The following is a 24426-nucleotide window of genomic DNA, read 5'->3' on the forward strand; positions in this document are numbered from 1 at the left end:
GCCTTGACTTGATGGTCTGGGGGAGGGGAGGTGATTGTCTGCCAGGAAACCATCTCACTGGCCAGGCCCCAGTCCAACAAAATGCGTGTCTGTACCTGGTGTTAGGTGGCTGGGATAAATTAGTTGTTCCGCTTGAGTACCGCCCACCTTGCTGCTCTGCTCAAGCTGGCTGAGGTAGTCTTGGACGTGGCATTGAGAACCCCGAGGCCTTTGATCTTGCAGGACTTTAATGTTCATGCTGAGGCTGTCCTGTCTGGTCTGGCTCAAGACTTTATAGCTACCACGATGACCTTAGGAGTATCCCAAGAAATAACTGCTCCTACACATGTGACAGGTCATATGCTCGATATAGTCTTTTAGACTAAGGATAAGGGATGTGGTTACACCGCCTCTGTCATGGACCAATCACTACATGGTCAATTTTAGACTATTTGTTGACCTTCCCCTCCACAGTAGCAGGGAACCAATTAAGATGGTCCACTCTCGGAGGCTGATGGATCCAGAGGGTTTCCTGAGATCTCTGAGGGATTGTTCGGCCATTATGGCTAATGGACCTGTTGATGCCCATCGAGGTAGCCTGGGCGGTGGGCATGATTGCTCCTAAGTGTCCTTTTTGGGCTAGTTGAACCAAGTTTGCCCCTTGGTTTCCTGGGGAGTTGCAGGAGGTGAAATGCTCTATGTGATGGCTAGAGTGTTGCTGAAGAACTCGAACTGAGTCAGATCAATTGCAGGTTAGAGCCAAATTTTGAGCCTATTCTGTGGTGGTGCTGACAATGAAAAAGAGTTACTTCTCTGCCATCGTTATGTCTGCACAGTGTCATCCGGTGGAACTGTTTAGAGTGGTGCGGGGCCTGACAGCCTGGCCCTCGTGATGAAATGGAGGGGTCCTCAGCAGTCCACTGTAACTTATTTACAAATCACTTTGAAGATAAGATTACTTGCATCCTGTCTATTTGAATTCTGGCTGTCATGTAAGCGGGGTACAGAATGTGATGAGTGCACCGTCCAGTTGTTTTTCTTTGGATTGGTTTCAGCTTTTGTAGATCAAGGATTTGGACAAGATTCTTAGAGGAGTGCAACTGATCAAGTGTTCACTCTACCGCTTCCCCTCGTGGCTTATTAAATTGAGCTGAGAAGGGATGACTGGTTGGATTGAGGGATTATTAATGCATCTGGGGAGGCTCTGCTCGGTGTTCCTCCACTTATGGTGATAAGGTTGACATCTACGTGGAGCAGGGTCTTCTCAGCCTTTGCCCCTAGGCTATGGAATTCTCTCCCCTAAGACATTCACCTGGTGCCAGCGTTGGCACTGTTCCGACGCCCACCCTTTTTACCTGTGCTTTTATTGGTGTTTAGCTGTGTGTGTGTGTGTGTGTGTGTGTGTGTGTGTGTGTGTGTGTGTGTGTGTGTGTGTCTTCTTGAGGTATTTTAGCAGGTTTTATGTCTCCCCTTTTGGGGTCCTATATTTTACATATATAAATATATATATTGTGTTTTAAATTTTTTTTGTAAGCCATCTCAAATATTTTAAATAGAGAAACAGGGTAAAAATATTGTAAATAAATACATTTAAAAATACATACATACATACATACATAAGAAAAGAACCCATAATAACCTTGCAGTCCAGAAACCTTAGTTTTGATCCTTTAATTGAAGTGGTTTTGGGCATTCTCTGGACTTTCTTGGGAGATAGCCAGAGAACACCTAATAGCCTACCAAGTGTTAATAGTAACTCAATATATGATACTCTTCTCTTTGAGGCAGTATTTCATAGATGCTAGGGAGCATTGTGTTGCCACAGATGCTTTCTTGCAATGAAAACATAAAAATTAAGTATTGATTAGAGTGGGGCAAAAATTTTGAACAACTTTTCCATCCAAAACTCTATAGTTTATAACGATTTGACAATAAATTATTTACTTTAAAATCTATAACAATATCCATTATATACAGCCATGTAAATTTAACAAATATATAGCATAATATTTATTATCTATCAATAAAAATTAAAACATATAACAATAAACATTAAATACTTAGAATCTATACATTTGGTACATGCTGGTCAAACACATATCAAATAGGCAGAGAGAGTTTACTCAAACTGCAGGCTTTATTGACACTTGAAACCGATACATTTCAGGATATTAAAACAGATGATATTACCTTAGATGCTTCTTAGAACAATTCTCTCTGACCTGTCTATGGTCCTGCTGCTCTGTCACATCTTTTGTGAAGGATGTTGCTCAGGCACTGAAGTCTAGCTGCTATTGGCTGAGGTGCCAGATTGCGGTGTGATAGTTGCAGAAGTCAATCTGGCACTTAGGTGGAAGTTACAGAAGCCTGTAAGATACTGCAACTGTGGTACTGTGTGTGTGTATGGAAGGGGGGGGGAAGAGACTCCAGTTGGTAGGGTGCCAGAAGCTGCTTTTTCCAATGCAATTCTGGAGCCTTGAGGTGTGCTGCTGAAGCTGCTGCTGTCATAGTAGCAGATCTTCAGGCAGTTTCTTCCTTGCAGGGTCTTCAAGCAGCTTCTCAGGTTGCTTCTCTTGGTTTATCATCTTCTCCAGCTTCTCTGTAGTTCTATGTTTTTTCCCACCAGAACTTTAGCCTACCAGCTATGGGTTTTATACTCTTCAAGCTTATTACATATTAATTTATTATCGTAATTCCACCAATCAGTTCCAGTAATTCACACATGCTAATTTATTTCCGATTTGACATTCCAGCTCGACTGATCAGCTTCTAGCTTATTAATTTTTCTTACAACCAATCAGCTTGCAGCTTAACTATGACGTTCTCACCTAGTCACATGTACCTATAGACTCAATACATTCCTGTAGAGTTTTCCAGCTGACTTTTGGATGAGCCTTAGTTACTTTCTGTGTGAGCCTTATTCACATGCAATGGACCCTTCTGAGCTTTAGAGAAGGAATCTCCCATTCTGATTGCATCACTCTATAACTGCCACAACTGATTTTTTCTAATTTAAACTATTATCAGTGTTATTTAACTAAGGCCTTACTTTTAAGCATTTTAAGCCACCACCCTTTCTATGTCAAATTACGCATTTTACAATTTTGACACAGTTTAAACCCATTCTGCAGTTTTTCTGCTGATTTCCAATTTCAAACTGGGCAACTGAGGCAAACATCTTTTGTCACAATGGCACTGATCCCCTGGTAGGGTTTGTATTTAGGTTAAGTCTATAAAATTATTTGGGATCCTTTGGGATGTACAACGCAATATAAATGTATCATGCTATTTTTATTATTTCAGGATTGCTTCATTAACCCCTCTGCTTCCAAATCAATCCATTGCTTTAGTGGCTCCATTTCTCCTTTAGGATGAATAAACTACAAAACTAATACAACCAGCTACAAGAACACAGATAAAAAACACTAAGTTTTCCTGCAGCATTATATTAAAATATTAATAAAATAATTAAAACGAGTGTTTTTTTTTTAATTTTTGTGCCCCTTTAGTGAAGAACAGGGATAACTGGAAGACAGAGAGACAATGTGAGTAACTCACCATTAGGACTTCTAAAGCTTTCCCACAGTGCTAATAACTTAGGCTCTTGCAATTTACTCTCCTCTTAAACACTTTCCATTGCACAAATAATTGGAAACACCTCTCTTTCCTTCTTTCTTCTTTTTGTCTCATTTCACCGTTGTTGGCCCTTTCCAGGGGGACCTATAAAGAACAGAGCTAAAGAAAGGGAAGGTGTGACAAAGCTTAGACAACAATGTTGTTTTAAGTTTTACTGCAATAGCTCCCACAAAACAGGCATTCTGCAACTTTAGTGCCTGCTGTCTTGGCCCGTTTCTTCTCTCTTTGATTGGCAGAGTCTTACATAGCTTTTGAGCTGTATTCTTCCACCTTCTGGTAGAGACTTTCTCAAAACAGGAGTGGTAAACAGTGGCACTAATACCGTTATTGCTTGGGAACAAATTCTGATCCTACTGGCCCCCCATAGCAACCCCATTCCAGTCTTCACTCAGCCACTGCTCATCTCCCATAGGGACCCGGGTCTCCCTCTGTTGAAGAGGCTGCCCACTTGTTTACCACACAGTGCATGAGCTGATGCTTCCTGAAACCAAGTTCACAGTGGATCCCCCAATGCTCAGTAATACACGGTCTGGACACAGGAGTAGCCAGGCCAGATTTTAGTGATGTTATGACCTTGTGCTCCATGTCACAACACTGCTCATTGACATTTAGCCAAGTCATACTTCTGTATGGATGAAAGGGTTGCCAGATCCAATTTCAGTAGCATTGCAACCACACAGCTGGAGTAATGCTCTGGAATGCTCAATGGGTATGTCTACACTACCCCGCTAGTTCGAACTAGCGGGGTAATGTAGGCATACTGCAATTGCAAATGAAGCCCGGGATTTGAATTTCCCGGGCTTCATTTGCATAAGCGGGGCGCCACCATTTTTAAATCCCCGCTAGTTCAAACCCCGTGCCACGCGGCTACACGCGGCATGAACTAGGTAGTTCGAACTAGGTTTCCTAGTTTGAACTATCGTTACTCCTCATTCCACGAGGAGTAACGGTAGTTCGAACTAGGAAGCCTAGTTCGAACTACCTAGTTCGTGCCGCGTGTAGCCGCGCGGCACGGGGTTCGAACGAGCAGGGATTTAAAAATGGCGGCGCCCCGCTTATGCAAATGAAGCCCGGGAAATTCAAATCCCGGGCTTCATTTGCAATTGCAATATGCCTACATTACCCTCCTATTTCAAAATAGGAGGGTAGTGTAGACATACCCTAATAGTGTAGTGATTTAGTATGGGGCCATTGCTTAAAAGGCTCAGCAGCCTATGGAACTTTGAGCAAGAGCAAAATGTGTTTTTTGGAGGGGTGGCGGGATAGAAGGGTGCCACAGATGGTTTTAGGGCTTTTGCTACTGGAAAATAGGTTTTATTTTGCCCATAACCCATTTCTATGTCTCTTTGGCATATGTTTCCAGCATAGCTCAGAGAGGCACCCTGGACAAAAAGAGCACTAGGGCTATGTCTAGACTGCAGGCTTCTTTTGAAAGAGGCTCTTTCGAAAGCATCTTTCGAAAGAGCATCTTTCAAAAGATCGTGTCTAGACTGCAGGCAGATCTTTCGAAAGAGAAATCCGCTTTTTCGAAAGAGAGCACCCAGCGAGTCTGGATGCTCTCTTTCGAAGACGGCCTCCTTACATTGAAGAACGCCTTCCTTCGAAAGAGGAACTTTTGAAGGAAGGCGTTCTTCCTCGTGAAACGAGGTTTACCGCCATCGAAAGAAAAGCCGCGTTCTTTCGAAATAATTTCGAAAGAACGCGGCTTGAGTCTGGATGCAGGGGAAGTTTTTTCGGGAAAAGGCTACTTTTCCTGAAAAAACCCCTGAGTCTGGACACGGCCTAGATGGAGAGATAGGAGATGTGGGTTCACTTTCCAACTTTACCACTGCTGTGTGACTGTCTATTTAGACTGGTCCCCAGCTCCTCCCAGGGGGATAAAGATTATGATAATTTATTATGTAATAATGTAATATATAGAATCTAAAAATAGTTTAGACCCTTTCAGGATATGCAAGACAACAGTTCTTCCCCATGCCATTTAAATCCAAAGCTCTGATTGTGCCAGCCAATGCACCCATGTAGATCCACTTGTACCTGTACTGAGTTGCACTAGTTTCAGTGAGGCTCCATGCAGGACCAGGGGTTTGCCAACACACATAGTACAGAAGCTAAATAGACTACATACAGAAGAAGGGATGGGAAAAAGTGGAGGAAAAGCCTAAAAAGATGTTTATATATATATTTCAAAGCCTTTGTCAATATGCAATGTTTGTTCCTTAATTCTAGTTAATGTTTGTTAAGTTTGTTTGGCACTTTTTTTGGAGAGGAGGGATTAAATCATTGCCTTACTGAACCTTAGTTTTTCTCATGTCTCGCTTTTTTGAGTCTTTAATTCACAATGTTTATGGAGGAAGGATCATCTTAAGAGGAGGGGATGCCATTGGTCTAAAGCTATGTCTAGACTGCAGGCTTCGTTTGGAAGAACTTTTTTCATAAGAGATCTTCCAAAATTACTTCTTCTGAAAGAGAGTGTCCACACACAAAAGTGATCTGCTTTTTCAAAAGATAGCGTCCACGCTGAATGGATGCTATCTTGCATTTAAGCTGTGGACGGAGGGATCACCAGGACACCTGTGCTTTTTCTTCTTTCCTCTTCTTTCGAAAGAACTCCATTTTCCCCGTCCACACATGCCTTTTCCTGAAAGAGCTCTTACAAAAGAACACGATTGCAGCTTACCGCCATTTTTCCGACAAAACTCTGTAGTGTAGACATACTCTAAGGCACAGACCTAGCCACGAGAAGGTCTCAGTGCTAGTCCTAGCTCTACTCACACTTTCTGGATGGCACGGGTCATCCTATTTGTTCAACCCACAATTCTACAGTAATTATCATCAGCTCCATATCATGCCATTAGTCAAAAAAGATGACAATTTACAAATCATATGCCAAGAAAACATTATGAGTCATTATGATTCTTGAAGCCAATCCTTTGAAGTCAGTGAATTTATTCCCACATTGTTACTTGTTTGTCATGTGAAAATATAGGTCTAATACCAATGACTTTAAAATACATGTGTAATAAACAGCTTTTGCTGTGGGAAAAACTCTGCATCCATTGAAGTGACTGGCATATTCCCCCACTTGAATATTATCCCATAAATACAAGGGTAGCACTTTTATAATATCACTAGTCGCCTCAGAATAGACAGACACAGCACAGATGACATCATAGACCGTGGTGTTTAATAATATTCAGAAAACATATTGTTTCTATGTGAAGCACAGTAAACAGGTCATCACAGCTCATTTGAAATAAACTGCTTTTGTAAGACAAAGAGAACCTGTCCTTACATTGCATCCCTAGAGCCTATGGTTTAAAACTTATATTTTGGTCTTATAAATGGCATCAATTTATCTGTCTTATCCTTCTATTGAGCGCAGAACACATGCAGCTAGGAAACAAAAAGGACATGCATTTATTTTCAAGCATAGGACTTTCGAACCACTTGGGAAGAATATTCTTGATTGAGAACCAAAACATTCCATGATGCTTAACAAACCTGCAAATTGAAAAATCAACATCTGCCCTGTGTAGCAACAATAGTAGGAGAAGGACCTATAGCCTGAAAAATTCAAAATATTCCTTAAATTATATTTTTGTGCATTTACAAAATTACTACTCTCTGAATCAAAAGTCTCAAGCTGTTTTTATCTGAGAGTATACGTTGTGTCGATAGACAATATCTCAGCCTGAAGTCGTACATGAAAAGCCCTGCTGCATAGCATAATGGACAGTCCTGTGAACAAGAAGCTGCATCTCAGTGAAAGCTCCTGTAATAATATTTTAAAATAAATGATATGCATCATTAAATCACTGAGGATGACTAACTCAATTTTAGAAAAACCACAACTCCTGCAATCACAGTTACAGTTCTTATTTGAATATTTTAGCTTTTACTGGGGCTACCAATATAAGCTAGTGAAGCCACACTGCTTCATGTAGATGAAGGCACTACTCTAAAAAAACCAGGAAGGAATCTGTGGTTACACTAGTGCAGGCTAGATGCCTTGTGTCTACATGGGGAATTTTTTTTCTGATTTTCTTATTTGCATATCACAGACGTTTCTTTATAAAGTTATTTTAAATAATTTATTAGATTGTTCTCTTCAAAATTATACCAAGGCTAGGGAAAAAAGTCTTCAAAGTCTCATGTAAAGGTTTGTGCTCAAGTAGGGCATTTACCTGCCTCACTGCTGATGTTCTAAAAATACCTCCATGTCCATACTATTATCCATTCTTCACGTCCAATTGCTCTGTTATGGTAATAGTCAGAAGCACACCATGTAGTAATTACTTACAGCTGACTTAAGAAAAGAATATTCAACTCCCCCACTGTTCCACTAGAAGGTCTTTATGCACTATTAACTCATTCCTGTTTATTAATACTCTACTGGCAATTCTGGCTGCTGCTTTTTAGGTTTGTAATAGGAGGACTATTAAACAGCAATTATTGACCATATGGGTTGGTGAATATTTGTTGTTGTTGGTTTTTTTTTTATTAATCCTTTTAACTTCTTTTTAAGGAAGCCATATCACAACATAGTACAAATGGCATTACATCTGCCTGGGATTAAGAACCTTGGCAGTACTTCCCATTTAGAAAATGCAAACTGAATATTTCAGAGATATCATAGGAAGCTGCAGAAATAGAGAACAATTAAAAAACATGAACATCCTAAGAGGGAAGTACAGGGAAAACATTTTACAATTGGGGGCATATTTAAAATTTTATTTTTTTTAAGATAAATAGAAATCTGAGGTTTTTTAAACTCATTGAATTGGTTTTAGAATTTACAAATGACTGTTTCCAAATTTTAAACTAATAAAACCCAAGCTAGACAAAGTGCAAATTGCCAGACCTCTGGGTCCTAGGCAACAGCCTTTGTGAATGAGTCTGCCTAGTGAAAGGGTTCAGGAGGGAAAAAAATGATAGTAATTATGTCTCAAATAGCTGAGTTGGAGAAAGTGGGTCTTTTGATTACTGCAGTTCTTGCCTTTGGCCAGTAGCAGTAGTTAACAGTTCTGTAGTTTGCAGTGGTTGCCTCTCCTCTCGGCTTTCCAGAGAAAAAGAGGCAGCCAGTTGCAATTCAGTCAACTCTTTCACAGTGGTGCTTCCTTCTTTCGCTGCCCCGCAGGGTGATGGTGAGAGAAGGAGCTATGGGTATGTCTACACTAGCCCCCTAGTTCGAACTAGGGAGGCTAATGTAGGCATTCGAAGTTGCAAATGAAGCCCAGGATTTAAATAGTCCAGGCTTTATTTGCATCGTCCCGTCTGGTCGCTATTTTGAAATTTCACTAGTCCGGACTAACTGCCCATGGCTATTCCTCCTGCAAGGAGGTTTAACAGGTAGTTCGAATTAGGGGCTTTAATTAGAACTGCCGGGTCCCTGTCACATGTAGCCACGAGCAGTTAACTAGTTTCAAAATAAAAAGTTTCCTATTTAAAAAAAGTCAATTTGACTCTGTTGTTCCACTGCTAATGAAACCCTCAATTGTTTTTCTATAATAAATTTACATTTATCATTAACTTATGAGTTACAAGAAAACATTTTATCTCCAATACATAAATGCAGAATAACTTAGAAAAGCCCGATATATACAATGTCAGAACCAACACTTCTTTTAACCTAAATTGTAGTGTAGTCAAGTAAAATTGTCAACATTTACTTCTAGCCTTGTCATGAAAGAGATGTTTTATCTGGGGGTTTTCAAACTCTGGGTCATGGCTTGTAAGGGCAAGCCACTAGCTGGCCATAAGATGCTTTATTTACCTGTGCCTCCTTTAGTATGGGCAATCAAAGCTCCTGTTGGCCATGGGTCACCATCATGGGAACTGTGGGAAGTAGTGTCCTGGTCCGCACCACTACTCACAACTCTCATTGGCTGAGAACAGTGATCTGTGGCCAACAGGCGCTGTGATTGCCCATAGTTGGGGAGGTACAAAGCATCTTGCAGCCAGCTAGCAGCTTGCCCTTACAAGCTGCAAACCAGAGTTTTGAAAAACCCTGTTTTAGTGTGATTGTATGGATCCTCAAGCAGTTATTCCTCTGAAGTAGTGTATCTGGTCATTACACCAGTGTTTCACAGCATGCACTACCTGCCTGATGGTGTCTTTGTTCACTTTAAGGTGCTGTGTTTTGGTCCATTAAACCCTGAGAGACTGGCCTCTCCCCAGGTGAAATTCTGCCCACACTGAAGTCAATGCAAGATTGCTGTTGACTTCGGTGGAGATGTTTGACCTGGAGCTCCCTTGGTGTAGAAAATAGTCATCTGGCAGAAAGGTGAGGGCTCTTCTCTGTGTCTGGAACAGCTTGGATTTGTTGGGCATAGCAGAGTGCTTTGAAGATCATCTGTTTGGTAGTGCTTTTGGAGAGGCCTGAAGGTAGGAGTGTAGTAGTACATATTTTGCTATTTAGGAACATTTTGAAACATTTGCTAATTAGGTTAAGTGAATGGAGTGTCTGCGTTGGTGATGAGTGTTCTTTCCTGTGCAGGTTGGTGCTTAAAATCATTGTTTGAATAGATAGATGTCATTTCAGTTTCTAAATGAACAAATGGAAGCTTGGAGTGAACTAGCCCATGAGGTACTCTACTGCTTCAGGAAACCCCAGGTCACATGCAAAATTTACATTAAGATTGATGTCAAAGCCTATCAAAGAGACTACCACATCTGCTGGGCTTAACTCTTAACACCACACACTGTAGGTTACTATGGTGGGCGCATTATTCCCGAGCCTCGATCAAGATTTTGGTTCATTTCAGTTAAATGGTTAGTTCCCTCTTTCCTAATTTGAACCTGGGCGAAAACATTAAACAATAGTTGTGAAAAGACTCTAGGAAATTATATTTTTGAAAGATAAAACAAAAGTGGATAAATGACTGTGCCAGTGACACTTTACTTAATCACTTTGGTAGATTAGTTGTGTGTAACATTCTTAGTGAAACTGTTGTGTAGCACCAACCTTTGCACATGTGAAAGGAAAAATGTCGTGCTAACTATTCAGCTGTTCTGATTGTTGCAGTGAAGAGATTAGAGTAGCGCGACTTTGTCAGTTCATCTTCTTAACTAATAATATATTATTTATTACAAGGATTTGGTTTCATAAACCTGTCTTCTTCTTTTCTTTTAAAGATATCACTTACTATTTGATCTGTACTCTTTAAATATGTACTGATGTGTGATGCTGCTGCGCAAGCCACATTTTTAATATCAAAAGTTTTCACCCAGTTTTCTCTAATTCTGCAATTTATGTTCACAAGGCTGGTTCAAGCACTTTGGGGTCCCTGCAGCCCAGCACATCAGGGGCCTTCCTCCTCTGTCATCATTTATTTTTCCCTTCCCCTGTACAACCAGATATAAATTATTGGTGTGAAAAGAAAACTCGGGTCTATATAAAAATACTGCAGACTACCTAGGCTTTCCGTATTGTGCTACCCTCCCCGCCCTCAGCACCTAGTCTCCTTCACTCTCAGTGTACTCACTGTACAATTTACTGTCTGTGTAGGAGCCAAGCCCTTTCATCTTCTTTCCACTGCACTAAGTTTGTGAGAGGAGCAGCCACAGGAGATGTCTTCCCAAGTCTCCTCCTTGTCGCCAAGGGTTTCTTGTCTTCCTGTTGGCCATCTGCAACGAGAGTGCTCTTCTTTTCTGTACCTGTCCCAGGGAGTGAGGCAAAGCTGGGCGTTCAGCCAGCTGTGAGGAATCCAGCATTTAGTGCAAGCCCCAGATGAGTTTTTTTTTTCTTTGGGGGCCCAGTGTAAACTCCTCCCTGCCAGCTGGTGTCATGATGGAAAGGAAGAAGAGAGAATGGGGAATTGAGACCATTCAGCAATGCACCCATACAAGGACTGTGTTTCCTCCTGGCAGATAGTGGTACAGGCCCAATTGAAAGGCAGAGACAGGTGCTGCTCTCATGTTCCTATTGTGCAGTGTTCGATGGAGGAGGGAGAACTGGAGGAAGCCACCACAGTGTGTTCCCATTCTGCAATGTGAAGTCCAGTGGCCTGTCATAAATTAGCCTTATATAATTCGACCAGAAAACAGTTTTAAATGCCAGTTAGAAAATACAAGCAACTTTTTGTGGCATTTTTTACTTCTGTGATCAGAAGTGATGTGTAAGAGGAACCAGACAAAATCAGAACATATTTCTATCAGAATTACAGATCAGAGTGAATCACGGGGGATGGAATAGGTTGGGGGAAGAGGGGAACCATGTATCTTCTACAACTGCTGTGCCTGTATTCTGGGCACTATGTCTGTATAGCTCAAGCTAGATGGTGTGTTCTGTGTAACTGAATATCTGACTATATGTGCATATAAGATTTTGAACTATAAATGTGAAATGCTTTTTCATGCAGTAGCACACTTGCGGAGTGAGAGCAAAATAAGCACTAAATAGCTAAACTGCAAGAGAAATGGAGGTCTTTGGCATATATGGAAAAAATGGTGAAAGGGAAAAGGCACATTTTAAAATTGGTTTTTCCATCCTGTGCTAAACACCCAAATGTTCCATGGAATAACTGTAACTCCTAGTGATGCCCTTTAAATGACAGTCAGCATTGGATCTGTGGGTCTCCTTTAAAGATTTACTTTCTCTAACTCCCTTGATGTTAGACTCTGCCCTTGTCAGTACTATTATGGTTCTGACAATCAACAGGGACAGCAACATAAAACATTAGATCTGCTCATGGGAGAGCAGGCGAGACAGTGTCTTAAAATTGGGGCATCTGGTGGTTCTACTATTAAATATAAGTGGAAAGCACTAGTTAAAATACTGGTTCAGCGCTGTTCAGTATTGTCAGGGAATGACTAAACAGCATTTGGTGGGTAGTAAAATGCAGTTGGAAAGAAGTCAAATTTACTGCAAAACCACCTTCTCCCCCACTCCTCTGTCCCCCAGTAACAAAATTTCAAGCAGCAAGTGAACTCATGAAAACAGCAAAATTAAACTGGATATTAGTTGTTAAGAAATGTCAATGCAAGCTAGGGTAAGTTCAGGGGTAATGGTATTATGTGTGCATTCTTGTATTTAATCATGAATATATAGAGAGAGACTTTCAATAAAAAGTAAGAGTTCTGGTACAAAAAGTGGATTGCAAAACCAAACCAACACCCCCCTCTAGATTGAACAAAAATACTTGTCATGCAGTTTGCAGTCCTGTCAGCAAAATCAGCATGTCATTGTTCTCTTCCCATAAATGTAAATTGAGGACATTCCACAAAAATTAGGTTGTCTCGTCACCTGAACTTGAGATAAAAGTAATAAAATAAGTATATTAAATGAAGATGTAGTATTCAGACCAAAAGTTATGTTGGCACATAAGTGTCAGAACAGACCCATCAATGAAAGCGCCTTTATATGTACCTCATTTGAACTGTAAAGTTCTCCTATTATGCTTTACTTTGACCAAACCATGGTATGAAGCTTGTTATAAGCAAGCACTGCAAGACTTTTATTGCCTTGAAGATAAAAGATTTAAATTCCTTTATAAACTGACATCCAGAGTTACTGACCCACTGAAAGAGCACTATACAGTCACATGTGCAATATAGACAACATATGCAATATTTTTTCAGATTTAGCCACTTTTGTTTGTTAAAGCCAGGACTTGAGACATGTTTTCATAATAATTTGTTTAATACTTGCTTAAGTTACTTTTAATATGATAAAACAGGAGATGGATCTCTTGATGATTACCTGTTTTGTTCATTCCCTCTGGGACACCTGTCATTGGCCACTGTTGGAAGACAGGATACTGGGCTAGGTGGACCTTTGGTCTGAACCATTATGGCCGTTCTTATGTTTTTAATATTGGCCAAAATAATCTGATGATTATCTGATTTTGTATGCATCAGGTGCTTGAGCACCAAGAGTGGAATCCATGTGCACATCACAGCTCTGAGAATTACATTACTACAAAGTATATAACCATTCATAATTGTTATTTCTTTTATTCCTTTTTTTTTTTTTTTTGCATCACAAAAAGTATTTAGGCCAGAATACATATGCAAACAAAAGTGGAAGAAATTTTTTTTAAAGATATGGATATATGACATTTTAAACACATCAGTCTCATTTCCCACTTTTCCTTATAACTTTGTAGACTTTTCTACTTCAATATGCATAGAAATATTTGCTAATTTTAGTAAACAAATATTCTCTTAGGCTACATCTACACAGCGGAGCTATTTTGGGATACCTCAAAATAGCTATTCCATGTCTTACATAATATAATATAATGGGCTCACTATTCCATCATCCCTGTAAACCTCATTGCATGAGGGATAAGGGACATTTCAGAATAGCACTTTATTTTGAAATTTGGCACTGTATAGAGAGAACCTAATTTAGAAACAAGCTATTTTGAAATAACATCAGAATAAGCTACACAGTTTGCTTAGGGCAAATGTGTAGCTTATTTCAAAGTAAGTGTGCTGTGTAGACCCACCTTTCTTGACTATTCCTATAGGTTGCGTCTAGACTGGCAAGTTTTTTCCGCAAAAGCAGCCACTTTTGCGCAAAAACTTGCCAGCTGTCTACACTGGCTGCTTGAATTTCCGCAAAAGCACTGACGATCTACTGTCTGAAATCAGTGCATCTTGCGGAAATGCTTTGATGTTCCTGTTCGGGCAGAAGCCCTTTTCTGGAAATGCTTTTGCGCAAAAGGGCCAGTGTAGACAGGCAGCTAAGACTTTTTGCGCAAAAGCTTGCTAAACGGAAAAAAGCCCTATGGGCGCTCTGAGCAGACGCAGGCTGCTGAGGTCACCGGGCAGGACCCTTATTCGGACCTCAGGGCTGAGGTCTGCCACGTGGCCCCTGCATCCTCAGCAGCCACCCCGCAGCAGGATGGCAGCTCCAGGAGGGCACCAGCACTCCAGGCCTCCAGGGGCCGCAAATGAAGGGCCCCATCCTGGTTCTCAGGGGAGCTGGACAGCCTGCTCAACCTGAGGCAGGAGGAGGAGGCCTTCCACAAGACCCACTCCAGGTGCTGCAACGCTGACATCTTCACCCGCATGGCCCAGGCGCTCGCCCAGTAAGGCCATCCAGCCTCAAACAAGTCCGGGCGAAAGTCAAGGAGCTGCGCCTGGGCTATGTGCGGGCCAGTGAGGGCCAGGAGGCAGGAGCAGACACCTGCCCCCACTACGACCGGCTCCATGCCATCCTGGGCCGGCCAGCCCCGCAAGCACCAGATGTGTCTGTCGACAGCAGCGTGCGCACCCCCATCACCAGGACCACCGAGGCGGGGGAAGGAGACAGCAGTGCATCAGAGGACGAGGCCAGCACTGCCACCCAGCAGGCCCCCTCCAGCAACGCTCCAACATCTCCCGCGCATCCTCGGAGGCTGGGGAAGGATCCACCGGTGAGTGTTGCACTTTACACTCACAAGGGCGGGGGATGGGGCGGAGCCAGGCGCCTGGAGGGGGAAGGGGGAGAGCATGTCACTCAGGCCATGTGAGCTGCACGCTGTGTAGCATTAGGCAGGAAGCAGCACGTGCAACCACGTGCAGCCTGGTGACCGAGCGGCATTTGGCCGCAGCAGACAGCTCCAGGGCACGCCTGGGACCATGCTGCTCACACCCATGCAGCAGGACCAGGGGGAAAGGTGAATGCCGGCTGGAACCAGCCAGGGCCCCAGGGACTCAGCCCAGAGCCCACACCTCTGCAAGGGTGCAGCACGGAGAACGGCAACACTGTCCCATGCCTGGCTGTGAGGCACAGCCAGCTGCTCCTGGGAAAACCACAGCATCACAGCCCTGTGAATGTGGCCCCCACTGAGCCACTCACCTGCTCCCGGTGCCTTGGCTGGCTCCTCGAGGGAAGTCCCCACTGTGGCCACACATGTCCCTGGACTACATGTGTGAGGGATAGTGGGAGGGAGAAGGGAGGAAAGAGCTCGGGCCGGCCCTAAGGCCACCTGAGTTTTGCTGCAAGGATGGGACACCCCCCCCAGTCACTCTCCTGGTTCCATCCAGGAGATATCCCACACGATGGGGATCTGAGAGCCCAGACCACGTCTGCCAGATGTGCTCCCAGGAATTGTTTGGGAATGCATCTCGCTCCCTGTCAAACACCAGTGACTAGCCCAAAGCCTCACAGCCTCCACCGGCAGGGAGTTCCACAGGTTAACGCAACACAAGCGCCCTCCCGCCCTCCACGGGACCAGGACACAGACCGGTGGTTACGATACATGGAGGAGGACCCTACTCCAGGGACGGTCCTCCTTGCAAACATACAACACGGGGGGCAGTGAGGGAACCGAGTGGACCCAAGCCATACTACTGTGGTGTCACCTGGGCTCAGAGGTGGAGGGCATGAGGTGTGGGGACAGTGGCCGGCCTGCCTGACTGACCCATCCTTTCTTCTCTTCCCTGCAGTGGGACCAAGCACAAGCCGGGGACCCTCCAGTCCGGCAGCAGCGGCACCCCCAGCTTCCCAACCACGGAGGCAGAGGCTCCGCCACTGGGACCAGCTCCTTCGGCGCCGTGTGCAGGCCGTCGAGTGCATCAAGGCTGCGATTACGCAACGTGTTGAGGGGGACCTGCAGTGGCGCCAGGAGGCCTGGGCCGCCTTCCAGGCCCAGTGCACGAGGATGGCTGACTCCATCGCCACCCTCACTACCCACATAGCCCATGCCATCCATTATGGCATGGCCTTACCCCATGCCCCCACCATCCCTTCCCTAGCACTGCCTATGACCCTTCTTGCAATGCCTCCTCCTGTCACTCTTGCAATGTCCCCTCCTGCCGCTCCTGCAATAGCACCTCCGTCCCACCTCCTCGTGCAGCCTGCCCCGATGCGGCCTGCCCCCATGTCCAGGTCCGCCTCCGCAGGAGCCACCCCTCCTAGGAGTAGCTCCTCCCCCTCCCAGTTCAAGGTCTCCTCCCCCTCCCAGTTCAAGGTCCCCTCCCCCTCACAGTTGAAGATTCCCTCCCCCTCCCGGTTAAAGGTCTCCTCCCCCTCCCAGTTCAAGGTCTCCTCCCCCTCTTCCCCTTGTAAATAAAAACATACAAGTTTTTCAGTTGAAAACAAAACTGTGTTGGTTATTGTGTTACTCGAAGTAACTGTAACAAATGATTTGAGATGTCAATTAGCCAACTAAATTTAAGAGGATTACAAAATGCGGACACCAAATACCATATCTATCACCGGTTGTTGTTTAATTGGTCATTGGTTTGTGGCACATAAATAAATACTGACACTTTTAAGTAAAATTTAAACCACAACTATATTAACATAGATAACAAACAAGCAAGAAAGGTTAAAAGATGCACACAAAAGAATATATACATAGTATAGACTCAGGGACGATTGTAGTGTTGCTGGCAACCTCAATCCTTTGGTCCTTCCGTGCCTCGGGAGAGGAACAGCCAGGAGATCCCTTGAAGACGACGAATCGGGTACGCTGACTTGAGCCTTCCGCACGAGCCTTGAATCCTTTTCCTGTTCTTTGGGACAGCTCAGACAGGCAATGGTGGCCTAAACCCTAGCCTAAGCTAAAAGAAAAACCCTAGCTACGTCCATCGCACCCGACGAACATGCACAATGACTACCGATATGCTTGGAACCGATGCTGTCTGACGAAGAGTCAGGTTTCTTCTATGCAGTACATTTACAATTGGGGGAAGGTAAGGGGAAGGGAGGGGAAAGGGTAGGGGATGGGAGGGAGTTGTATGGGGAGACCGAGGCGACCGTACTATGGGGCTTGTGAGAACATGCCCGTCAGGGCCTCTTGGATGCGCACCCCATCCTGGTGCACCTGGCGGATGGCAGCTGTGTGGGGCTGTTCAAACGTCTGTGCCTCGGCTGCCATCCATGCAGGGAGGAAGGCCTCCCCACTCTGCTCCACAATGTTGTGGAGCATGCAGCCAGTACCTCCGTTGCATTCCGCTCACCTATCTCGAGACGAGTGAGCAAACAATGGAAGCGGGCTTTTAAGCAGTCAAAGGCGCATTCCACTGGGTTTCAGGCCCGGTTCAGGTGGTCGTTGAACCGGGCCTGGTTCTGGTCCGGCTGCCCTGTGTAGGGCCGCATTAGCCAGGGCAGCAGGGGGTAGGCCACGTCCCCGATGACGCAGATGGGCATAGGCACATCCTCGACAGTCAGCTCCCACTGGGGGAAGTAGTAGTAGAAACCAAAACCAGGAAAAAGCACTAGGTGGCAAAAGGGTGGTGTCCAAAAGGCACAGGGCAACCACCAAAACTGCTAGGGGCTGTCAGTACCTTCAAGAGGTCCTAAACCACGGAGCAGGAGACAAACGGCTGTCCAGCGAGACCCCTTTAAGCACGTGTCTAAAAGGAGCTCCAGCCCCGCCCCCAGAAAGTGCTGGAGCCCTTTTGCCCTCTTCAAAATGATTCCGGGCTTCTGCTTTTGTGCAAAAGTGCGCCGCCAATCTAGACGCGCTTTTGCGCAAAAGCACATCGTTCTAACAATAACTCCGGGACCAATCTAGACACTCTTTTGCGGAAATACTTTTAATGGAAAAACTTTTCTGTTAAAAGTATTTCCGGAAAATCATGCCAGTCTAGACACAGCCAGTTTGTTCAGCAGACCCTGCGGTCGCAATCCATGGTGGCAACAATGCTTTTTTATTGCTTTCCTCCGTTCTCTGACTTCCTTTTGAGAGAGGATGATCTGAAGGAAAAGATATTACCTTTCCCATAGCTAAATTTTCATTGACATTAATAGGAGTCAAGTGGCCAACTCCCTGTACAGAGCTTTGAAAATTTAAGGCTTAGTGGAGGTGTTTTTCTGGGTAGATTCTTATGTTGCCAGAGTTCTGAATCCTCTGAAAAGATATTAAATATGTAACTATACAATGTCAGTAGTGCCTAGAGAGTATATCTTCATAATTATCACCTACCTTCTAAAAAACAATAACCCCAAAGATATTGCTTGGTTAAAAGGTAGCTGATAAAGAATAAGGCAACACCTCAGCAGATTGCCCTAACCAAATGAAAAGCATATTAACAGGGCTAGTTACTGTTCTGATAATGATTGGTTGGAAATGCAGACACCTTGACTAAAGTTGTGTTTCATTCTCTTTGAACATTTCTGCTAGATATTTAAATAAATTACAGCATTAAGACAGAGAGAGAAACTTAGCAGAACATAAAATACTTTGAAGAATTAACTCGGGAGCTTCCATTTGTAGTAAAATTATTGCACACCACATGGTAAACAGTTTGAACTTTTCACAATCTTTATACAATAAGTTCAGTAGTCAACCATTATGGCCCCGATTCAGCAGTGCATGATAGTGTAAACCTAATGTTGAAAATATGAGTAACCCCATGCAAGTCAATGTGACAACTCATATGCTTAAAGTTACATGTGTATTTAAATGTTTTGCTGAATTGGAGTCCAAGATGACTCAAAACCCATCATTTTCATTTGCAGGAGGCTAGTTTTAAATCTTTTTCCCCCCTGTTTTTAGAAAGTCATAGCTCCAGAACATAGGCTTGAAAAGAAACTAGATACTTAAAACAAAATACACATGAAATCAGAATGTTTTGGTTGGTTTGGAGACAAACCCAATATATTTCTTCTCCACTTATATGGCCTTCATCCCCACAGAGTCTGAGCATTTCGCCAACAGTCATGAATTTATTTTCACAGTACCCCTATGAGGTAGGGAAATACTTTTATTCCCATTTTGGAAATTGTAGGGGGAAAGCACAGAAAGATTAAGGGTCAGATTCTAATACCTTTGGCCTGGCTTGGTAGCACCTTACTCCATGAGTATTCCTATTGACTCTGATAGCCACCGACCTTTTATAATATTCTGTGGCGTGAGCTATCGTGAAATAGTACTTGGGAAATGGCAAGTCCTGTGCCCAGGTCTTCAGTGTGTAGCAGATAGTTTCATCCAGCCAAATGTGGTGCCCAGGACTTCAGTGTGTGGTAGATAGTTTCATCAAGCCAAAAGCTGACTTGTAGTTTGTTCTATTTAGAGAAATTTCTGTTGAATGACAGCTATGCCAGGATTGAGCTAACAACTCATGTCCTAGGATATTGAAGTCAGAGAATGAGAGTGAGAGAGAGAGAGAGAGAGAGAGAGAGAGAGAGAGATGGTGTGCATGTGTGTGAGTGAGAGAGAAAGGATAATGTATTCATTTTCATCAGTTATGGAGGATACTATTAAATCACTACCTCTTATTGAAACAATGTGTCTTCCATTAATAATATCACTTCAGCTTCATAACCTTTCCTACTTAGGAAGTCTGAAGTAAATTTTAAAAGGTAGAGAAATGGTTTTGGCATTGAAACTAATTGCCTTATAGTTAGCTTTGTTTTTGTTTTGTTTTTTAATTGCACCTAATTTTAAGGCCTGGCATAAAAATGTGGTTTTAAAAGTTTTTATCGGCTATGTAGACAAATTTGGAATTAAAATCAAGAACAATCTGAAATATTGGGTTGCTCCACTTTTAAAAATAAGTTCCCTTCTCATTTGCAATTAAAATGTTTGAAATTTGCATAAAATGTGTGAAATTAGAGATAATTGAAATACAGTAGCTATAAATGTGTCTGTGGCATTTGAAAAATAAATAAAATGTCCACTAAAAGGGTGCTAAAGCCATACCCTCATCTCTTGTTTCTCACATTTGGCTCTCTGGTGTTTTCACACTTTTATAGCTAATTTTTATTGCAAAACAATATGTTACATTTGTAGCAGTTGTGGGATTGCAGAATAGCCCCTGGCAGCTTTGTAAAAAATGGAATGTTAGGAACACATTTAGAAGAATATAGTTTTCAATTTCATCCACCACACTGGTGTCATGGAATCACATTAAGTGCTATCTGAGAGAGAGAGAAAGAGAGAAAGAGAGAAAGAAAGATGTTATGGAAAATAACTTTAAATAAATGTTCCTTCCTAATGTTGTTCTCTTTCTCATATTTGAATGCCCCCTCAGGGACTGCAGCAAGAGCCAGAACCCAGGTCAGAGCTGTTAAAAGCCGAAAGTGTTGGTTTAAAATGCCACCACTGAAAGTTAATCCTGGAAAACTAGTTTCTTGGATAGTGCTACAGCACTTCTGTTGGGATGGAAGAGAGCAGTCTCTGCTGAAGAACATATACTCTTTTGGGGTTAGCTCACCAATGCCATGTATAGCACTTCCTTCCCAGAGATGTAGCATTAACAACACAGCATACAGCCTGAGTACCACTGCATGAAAGTCACAGCTTGTGTAACTGAAAGCATTACTTCCCACATGTACCTTTTACTGAAAAGTTGTTTTCTTTTTCGTTCTATAGGTCAAGGCTATTGGGATCTTTTACCTTCTGCGAACTGATGGCTCTTTAGCAGCTAATATAAATACATCTGCAGTCAGACAGCAGGGTGTGCTGCACATGTTGCAGTCTTCAGCAAGCAGCAGCATCTTTTTCTTATATTCTAAGCTCTGTTGACCCTGTACATTAGTATTTATCTCTGTTGCCAGATCTCTGTTGAGTTGGCCATGGCGCAAAATGCTCCTGATTTGCAACCAAGTCGGTGCCAGGATGCAAGGGATTGTATCTTTTACAGATAATAGAGCTTGAAAGAAGGACCTCTATCAAATTGCCAAATTGTGCCATATTAGTATGTGCGGTAGTGAATGCCTAACTCTGGGATGTGTACGACTATCTTAGTGTTCAATGACTCATGCAGATATTTCTGTAACTCTGCTCTTGGAACTCCAAAAATGTTATTCATATAATTCCCCGTGTCTCTTTTTTAGTAAAATTATACCCTGATGTCCTGTCATTTTTGATGCTTCACAGAGTTTCTGTTACTGGGGAACACTAATCAACTTCAAAAGAATTGCTTTGGTGTAGAAATGAGCAGTTATTCAAATATATCACATACAAAGAAAAACAAACAAACAAACAAGCAAAAAACCCCGCCACTGCTTTTTGATATAATTCCACCCAATACTGAATTGGAAGACCTGGGTGAAGGTTACTGCACCAATCTGTCAGTATTCCCAATCCTGTAATATCATTTCTGGAAACAGTACTTTCTGGAGGTGTTAGTTGTAGAGGAAACTCATGTCAAAGCAAAAGTGTTCCTATGCAAATAATGTACTATAGGTTAAAGGCAACAGTTATTAACACCTGGGCACTCTTTAGCTATCTATCTATTCTCTGATCCAATCAGTCAAAGAACCTCTCAATTTGGCATCTAAATGATAAAATTAATTCAACTCTTCTATCTTGACCCTGCATATACCAGGTATATAATTTCCTCTCTTCCCTCTCTACAAGGCTTGTTACCCAGTCAAAGAAAGCTAACAGGCTGGTTTTGATAAATCCATGCTCACTATTACTTATCACCTTTTTGTCTTCTAGACTGGGGTGGGCAATAAGTGGCCTGTTGGCCAGATGTGGTTCAACAGAGTTAGCCTCTGGCAAGCCACCAGACATGGGTGATAACGAAAGATTAAAAGAGAAGGATATTGGTGTTTGAGAGGAGTTGTTATAGAAAGATCCTGAGAATAGGTGGATACAGAAGGTCATCAACAAAGAATTACATAGGAAGATACAGCCGAAAGAGAACCTACTGCAGAAGGTTATACAACGGAAGTTACAGCTGTGCAGGCATATTTGCAGAATGAATGATGAGCAAAAAGTTAAGATCCTGGTATTCGGCATAATGGATGGTCCACATAGGAGAGGCAGACCCCACAGAGACTGAAGAGATGTTATAGTAGATTGGTATGGAGCTAGTCTACAGAAACTAAGCCACTCCACACTGGACAGGGAAAGATGGAAGGAAATAGTGAGGGAGACATCAGACACCAACAGGTGTTGAGCCATTGGTTGTTGATGATGATGATGAAGCCATCAGAAGCTTTATTTACCTGCACATCTGCAGGTGTGGCCACTTGCAGCTCCTTTTGGCTGAGGTTCATTGTTTGCAGCTAGCGGGAGCTACCGGGAGTGGTTGCCTAGCCCATCACACTTCCTGCAGCTTCCATTGTCCTTGGTCTTCCTCTCATTTCTTATATATTTGTAGGGTATTTTCTTGTTACTCCTTATGTCTCTAGCTAGTTTGATCTCATTTTGTGTCTTGGCCTTTCTAATTTGTCACTTCATACCTGTGTTATTTGTATTCATCCTTTGTAATTTGACCTAAATTCCACATTTGATAGGGCTCTTTTTTATTTTTAAATCATTGAAAATCTCCTGGATAAGCCTGGGTGGCCTCTTGCCATATTTCCTATCTTTCCTATGCAGTGGTGTAGTTTGTTTTGGTGTACATTTGGTGCACGTCTCTTTGAAAAACTGCTAACTCTTTTGAACTGTTTTTCTCCTGAGACTTGCTTCCTATGGAATCTTACCTACAAACTCCCTGAATTTGCTAAAGTCTGCCTTCCTGCAATCCATTGTCTTTATTTTATTTTATTCATTGCTGTTCTGCCTCCCACCATTCCTTAGGATTATGAATTCTAGAATTTCATGATCACTTTCACCAAAGCTGCCTCCCACTTTCAAATTCTCAACTAGTTTCTCCCTATTTGTCAAAGTCAAATCTAGAAAAGCCTCCACCTTAGTAGCTTTCTCCACCTTCCGAAATAAAAAAAAATTGTCTCCAGTACATTTGAAGAACTTTTTGGATAATCTGTGCCCTGCTCAGTTATTTTCCCAGCAGATTTTGAGATAGATGATGTCTCTGATCCTGCATTTTGGATGATATTGTTAGATGTTTAAAAAAAGTCTCATCCACATCTTCTTCCTGGTTAGGTGGTCTGTAGTAGATCCCTACCATTATATCACCCTTGTTTTTCTCCCTTTTATCATTACCGAGAGATTTTTCAACAAGTCTGTATCCTATTTCCTTCTCAACCTCAATCCAATATAACATATAAGGCAAAACCTCCACTCTTTTCTCCCTAACTATCCTTCTTGAGCATGCTGTACCCTTCTATATCAATATTCCAGTCATGTGTAGTATCCCATCATGTCTCTGTGACGCCAGCTATGTCATAGGTGTGTTTATTTATTAGCATTTCCAGTTCCTTCTGCTTTCAAATATAATAATTGCTTTGGAAGGTGGGACAGAATGAACAAGGGGGAAGAAAGTTGGTGCTTAAATATTTGGTGGTTGATTAGCCATGAAGAAACCGGTGTAAAGAATTAAACAATAGCAATAGCCTCTTTCCTTTCCAACCCTGTTATCTCTGAATTGAAGCACAGGAATGCGAAGGCTGAAACACAGAACCCTGACACAGAGCTCTTCCACTGATTTCCATGATGGTCTACTCTCACTAGTCCCTTTAATTTCTGCTAAATTTAATGCTCCACAGGGACCAGAAGTCTGAGTAATCAAGTATATAAACTGTCTCTTTCACAGAGAAAAGACTGGGACAGTCTAAACTTACTGACTGACACGTGCAAAATTGATCATTTCAAGAGCCTTTTGTATCACACAAATCTCCAAGCAGGGAACCCAAGGCATTTCCTTTCATCATCCTGATTCTCATTTGATCAAAGCACTAAAAAATTCAACTCACCTTATTTTCTGTCCAGTTCTTTTACACTTTGCAGACATCGTTTCTGCCTGAATTTTAGAAAGCGACTAATTATATAATTGGATCAACAGTTGCTAATTAATCCAGCATAGTATTACATTATTACTAAGCCACCTCTAATTTTGCAGCTCTTTTTTATTATGCATGTGACTACAATCAAATGACCCCCTTAGGAAAATAAAGGTTCATATAACACTAACAGGATAGGTAGACCAACAGAACTGAGGATTCACCTTTGTTGTAGCCTTATTTCCTTATGGCGTGCTAGCATAAGAAAGGCACAGAGTACTATCAGT

The sequence above is a fragment of the Pelodiscus sinensis genome, chromosome 3 (genome assembly GCF_052426305.1).
Source record: "Pelodiscus sinensis isolate ZL-2025 chromosome 3, ASM5242630v1, whole genome shotgun sequence".
NCBI lineage: Eukaryota > Metazoa > Chordata > Testudines > Trionychidae > Pelodiscus > Pelodiscus sinensis.